Below are 6,912 nucleotides of genomic sequence, written 5' to 3'. Positions count from 1 at the left end.
AGCCAAGGAACAAAACAGAATTTTCTCTCATTTAAGTCTAGCTTTATTTTATTTTCCTACTGGACTGTGAAATTTATTTTTTATTCCGTAGTTACTAGCTATCTTGTCTTTGACAAATCATGTGACCTCTGGTGCTCAATTTCATCATTTGTAAAATAGACATGACAAAATCTGTACTTGGTATTTCATAAAATTGTAGGAAATTTTATAAAAGATAATGGTACATAATTGCTTTATAAACCATAAATTACTATATAAATGTGAAGTATTATTATTAGTGATAATTATGATGATAAGTTAATAGTAGAAAGAATGCTATTAATAAAAATAGCTTGCATTTAAATGACATTTTAAGTTGGATGTTCATAATTTTTTATGGACCCCACTGGCAATTTGGTGAAAACTATTAACTCCTTCTCAAAGTAATGTTTTTAAATATATAAAAGAAAATATATAGGAATAAAAAGGAAACCCACTAAATTGAAATATGATATTCCCTCTTCTACTGACAATATGCATGTATGCTTTCTGGAGAGCACACACAAGCTTGGTACTGATTAGTATGAATAATGAGTCACTTGAAGTACTTGCATGTATTTGAATTAATAGTATTCAAGTTATAATTCTATAAAATAGGGTAAGTTGTTCCAGCCCAATGGAAATATGCAGTAAACATTTGAATAATGCTACCATTTAGGAAATTTGTTATTCACATTAATCAAGTCTTAGCTATATTTTAAACAAATTCACAGACCCCAAGTTAAAAATTCCTCCTTTAATATTTAATTGAAAGCAGAAGACATAGTGGCTGCTCAATCAGTCTAATAATTTGAGTGAATCAATGGATGATGTTTTAAGAGGCAGTGGCGACCTGGACAAACAAGAATGGCATATGGTTCACTGAACAAGAACTGGAAAAAATATGCACAGTATGAAGTGTTATCAATGGGATGTGCTAACAATAAGTAAATATGTTCTCTCTTTTGGGAAGTAAGTCAAATGAGTAGAGGCACTGTGAAGGCTTGAGAGTCAGAGGATTAACATGTCTCTACCATTTACATTCTTTTTTATTATTTATTATTTATTTATTTGTTTGTTACATTAAAATTTCCTAAGTATCTCCCTCCCTATCTCCCTCCCTCTGTACACTAAAAAAGGAATCATTTGATAAGGTTGAGGCTCCTCATGGCTTAGACTACATCATGGGAAGAAATTTTCACTTAAAGTGGGAAGTGAAGGGAAATCCAAAAAAGTCAAGGGATTTGCTTGAGTTTATCGCGATACTAAATGGGAAAGCTGAGATTTAAACTCAGGTTCTCCAACTTAAAGACTCATTCTCAGGTCCTGTAATAACAGCTAACATAAATCTCTAATTAATTGAGGTACATAAAACACTTTCCTAATGATCCTTGTGAATAGAGAGTGCCAAATTTATTTTTCTCATTTTGAAGATTAAAATCAAGGCTCAGGGATTTGAATTGACTTGACCATGATGATACCGATAGTGTTTACCTGAGATTCAAACTCAAGACTTTTGATCCTACCAAGATCTAGGACAGAAAGGATCCACAAAGGCCATCTAGCCCAACCCCTTCTTTTGTCAAATAAACTCAGATCTAGGAAAGTCACACTCTTCCCATTTCACTCATCTTTGTAATGAAGTGATTGAACTAGATGATACCTTCTGCCTCTAAATCTATGATCCTTTTAATGGTATAGTTAAAAGAGCCCTTAGAGCCCTTATAACCCACCCCTCTAAACCTCCATTCACCCTATTTCATAGATGAGAAAGTGAAGTCCAGAGAGGGAAATATTAAAAAAAAAGAACACAAACCTTAACTTCTATCTTAGAATCAATATTCTGTATTGATTCCAAGGCAGAAGAGAGGTAAGGGCTAGGCAATGGGGGTTAAGTGAGTTGCCCTGGGTTATATAGCTAGGAAGTGGCTAAGTCCAGATTTGAACCCAGGACCTCCTAATTTATAGGTCTGGATCTAAATCCACTAAGTCATTTCAATGACCTCTTGGAAAAATATAATATATAATATGTATATACTTGTATATATATATATGTACATATACACATATATATATATATATATATATATAATCAGACTTCCTGACTCTTAGAAAATACTATTTCATTAGTAATCATATGTCATTTGGCCTTATTTTCATCACTAGGACATATAAAAAGTAAATTAAAAGATTTCCTTTGGAATTAAAACATGAAGTCCCTTGTAAATGATTTGCTTAGGTATTAAATGTTTCTTAATTAATTTTATACATTGTTCAGTCTTTCAATCACTTTCATATCTACTATGAGCATAGATACTTCCAGGCACAAGGGAGGGAAATAACATGAATCATGTAACCATGGGAAAATGTTCTTACTTAATCAATTAAATCAATTTTTTAAAAAGAAAAAAAAAAGATATTTCTAGGCACAAACATTGAATGTGCATTTTTTAATATTTAATTTTATTTAATTAAAATTTAAAAAAAGAAAAAAGATATTTCTGGACACAAACTTTGAATGTGAAATTTTTTGAATGTTTAATTTTATTTAATTAATTGATTTAGAACATTTTTGTATGGTTACAAGATTCATTTTTTTCCCTCCCTTTCCCTCATTCCCTCCTATAGCCAATGCACAATTCTACTGGGTTTTACATCTGTCATTGAACAAGACCCATTTCCATATTATTATTAATATTTGCACTAGGGTGATCATTTAGAGTCTACATCTCCAATTATATCCCTATTGAACCATGTGATCAAGCAATTGTTTTTCTTCTGTGTTTCTGCTCCCACAGTTCTTTCTGTGAATGCGGATAGCTTCTTTCTCATGAGTCTCTCGGAATTGTACTGGATCATTGCATTGGTGCTGTTAGAGAAGTCCATTACATTCGATTGTACCACAGTGTATCCATCTCTGTAGAATGTTCTCCTGGTTCTGCTCCTCTCATTCTGCATCAATTTCTGGAGGTCATTCCGGTGAATGTGCAATTTTTAATTCCTATGCCATACATTTTAAATAAAGAAAGAACACGAGACTTGGAATTAGGACACCTACCTTTTTCACCTATAAGAATGATGACTTTAATCAAGACACTGAATGTTGTAAAAATTCTGTTTCCTCAGCTATAAAATGAGGGTAATAATATCCGTCTATCCCCCTTTAAAGGTGAGCAAAATGATGCCTGGAAACATTAAATAACTTGCCCAAGTTCAGCCAGCTGCTTATACTGAGAGGCCACATCAGGATAGTAGATGAAGAACTGGAATCCAATTCAGTAAAAAGTGAATCCAATTCCTATTTCTGGCACATAATGGTTACATGACCCCAGGCAACACTCTAAAAAATATGTTGAAAAGCATTTGTTGATAATTTGCACTGATTTATCATCAAAACCCCTGTATACCCAGGAAGTCATAGATTTGGTTAAAAAAAGCTCTGTCTGTCTCTGTCTGTCTCTGTTTTTGTCTCTCTCCATTTTTCTCTCATACACACATATATTTACATATAATATAAACATACATACATTATTCACTATAGAGTACTATATAAAGTATATAAATGTGAGTTTTCTTAACTCAAATGTCAGAAAATATATATATGTAATTTATTAAAATATATCATCAAAGATATCCATTTTAGTATATTTGTTAAAGATTGAGGCAGCATGAAATGCCATGTGTCTACGTAAGAATTTGTAGGGTGTGGCTTGTTCCTTCCTTGGGAACAGGACTATGACCCTTCAAAGGAACTAGATGAGGCAATTATGAAAAGACAAGTCAACAGAAATAAAAATAGAGTGTTTCCTTATGCATTATTAGGGCTGAATTCCTATTTCCAGGGAAATATGAGATGACTGTTAGTCAGCAAGAAGAATTCAGCCTTCAGGAAGAGATAGATTTTCAGGTCATGGCAAAGATGGATAGGGCCATCTAAATCAGACCTTTGCTCTCAGTAAGGGAGCCCAAGCTTCAGAATTAACTTACTGATAAGTCTGGACAAACACTAGGGAGTCAACAAAATGAACTCACCCTCTCTTTTTAAATGCCTAGAGCAAGACTTGCCTCTGGGAAGCCTCCATCTTTTTCTAAGTTTCTTGGAGAACCCTGGGTTTATGCCTGGTCTTAAGCCAAAGCAGAGAAAATTATTGCCAGTGTCATTTGATTTGAAAGGTATTGCAAAGTTCCCTTTGCAAACAATTTTCTCAGTTCCCAACCACTTCTTCCAACTATGCTACCTCTATCCCTGACATCATCCTTACCTCTTCCTCTCACAAGAGCCCTAGATTCCAATCCCTGGTACTTCCAGGTATAAAAGGGAGTGGATTTTCCATCTTATCTTGCATAACCTAGGCTACCAGCTCCAAACCATATTGAATATCCTATCCCACTTTCCAGCTTCCATTTATGTGTAGGCTCCCCCATCACAGTGTAAATTCCTTGATGCAGATAATATCCACTAGAGAAAATTATTTTAATAACATTTTATTTTTCTCTAATTATATATAAAAACATTTTTACATTCACTTTTTATGTTTTGAGTTCCAAGTTCTCTCCCTACTTCCCTTCTCTCTGTTACAATTGCTCTCTTCCTGAGATTGTAAGCAATCTGATATATATTTTACATGTAAAACATTTTTTTCCATATTAACCATTCAACGGAAGAAATTGCAAACAAAGAAAGAAGTAGGAAGAAAGTAAGATATATCTTTCAGTCTGCATACAGAATCCATCAATTTTTTGTTAGAAAATAGATGTCATTTTTCAATATGAGTCTGGGATTTTCTTGAATCATCATATTTCTGAGAATAACTAGGTCATTCACACTTGTTTTTCAAAAATATTGCTGACACTGAATAATATTCTTCTGGTTCTTTTAACTTCACTTTGCATCAATTCAGTAAATCTTCCCAGATTTTCCCCAAATCATTCTGCTTGTCATTTCTTATAGCACAATAGTGTTCCATCACAATCCTACACCACAACTTGTTCATTCACGACCCTATTGAGAGACACCCTTTCAATTTCCAATTCCTTGCAATCACAAAAGCCACAATAAATATTTTTGTACAAATAGATAATTTTCCTTATTTTTTCATCTTTTTAGGATACAGATTTAGTAATGATATTGATGCATAAAAAGAGTATTCATCCCTTGACCACAGTTTCAAATTATTCTCTAGAATGGTTACATCAGATCACAACTCCACTAACAGTGTATTAGTGTCCCATTTTTTTCTGGCATCATCTCTGACATTTATAATTTTTCATTTATGTTATATTCACATCTAATCTGTGGTAATTAAAAAATTCTTTAGAACCAGAAATATAACCATAGTTTACCATTGCATAGAGTAGCATTTTTCTACTGTGCTCTTACATTCATAATCTTATTCAATCTTCAAAATTACTGAGGTTATTTTATATGAAGAAACTGACTCAAAAAGATAACTTGACCTGAAGAATTGTGTCCACTTTTAGATATCATAATTGAGTACACTCTGCCATAACTACTTTGTAGTGAATTTATGCTCATTCCTTTTCATCTACGCTTCCTTTTAGAGGATCAGTAACATTTTGAATCAATTTTAAATTTATTTTCTAGGATTTTTACCAGAATCAAAGCCAAGATCAGCCACCTCCAATTAGTAGATTAACATCTTAACATTAAAAATATTTCTTTTGCCCATCTACAATCTTTAACATCTTTTCAATTTTCTAAGGTTATTCAAAGATTATAGGATTATGCATCCAGAGTAGGGAAGAATCAAATCCATCTCCCTCATTTTAAAAAATGAAGAAACTGATATTTAGAGACTTCCCAGAGTTATAAAATTAGTAAGTGAATGAGGGAAGAATTGAACTCAGATTTTCACAACTCTAAATCCAGTGTTGTATTCACTATGCCATCTAACTGCCTCTAAAGCTAGAGACAACTGTCCACATTTCCCTCGACTTTATAACATATATTATAGTTTATTTCAACTAATTTACTAAAATTAACCAAGGACAAGAAAGTACTCTTTTACTATCTTCTTATTTATCCTGAATCTAAGTTGAAATTGATAATTTTATTCTGTTCTTTGAAGTCCCAAATTTACAATCTTTGGAAGAGAAAAGAGAAGTAAAACAAGACTTGATGTATCCAGTACTACCTCTTTTCCATCCTCAATTATCTTTGCCCTTTTCACCCCAGTCAGTGGTAATTTATATTCTACTTTCTCCAATACAGTATAAAAATCCACCTTTTGATTAATTAGCATCCCTTGTAAACCTGCATTCATTTAGAGCTTCACTGTCTTAGACACTATATTTTCAGCACATTTTCATGTTCTTGTTTTCATTTTTTTCCATTTTCTGAAAGGTTCAAACAAAATTGAACTAAAAGATAAGTTTTGTTATGATCTCACTCTATATATGCATACACATTCATCAATTCCTCCTTTTTCATACTAATAATGTCTTTGAAATGATTGCATATTTTCTAAATTTACCTCCATTTTAGAATTCTAGCCCATGGATTCTCCATATGTTTTCTCTGAACCATTTGAAATCTGTTTTCTCCAATTAAGATGCCTGTCAAATAACTTATCTCTTCTTTCCTCTATTATGAGTTCTAAAAGGTCACATTTCTTCTTATAATTACTATTATTTTCATATGTGAAATCAAAATCTTCCTTGGTCTTCCTTATTGCTGAAAATCACATCTGAAAGAGAAGCACCCTTCATCTATTCCTCTGCCATTTGAAAGATGGCATCAATCATTATCATTAAGGTAAATCAAGAAATAATTAGCTACAGAACTAGAACATTGTTGATAATAACAACAGTAACAAATGATGATCAACTATGAATGACAATTCTGATCAAAAAGGCAAAAATCCAAGACTACTC

Source organism: Monodelphis domestica, chromosome 6 (assembly GCF_027887165.1).
Source record: "Monodelphis domestica isolate mMonDom1 chromosome 6, mMonDom1.pri, whole genome shotgun sequence".
Lineage (NCBI taxonomy): Eukaryota > Metazoa > Chordata > Mammalia > Didelphimorphia > Didelphidae > Monodelphis > Monodelphis domestica.
Note: the sequence above shows the minus strand (reverse complement) of the source record.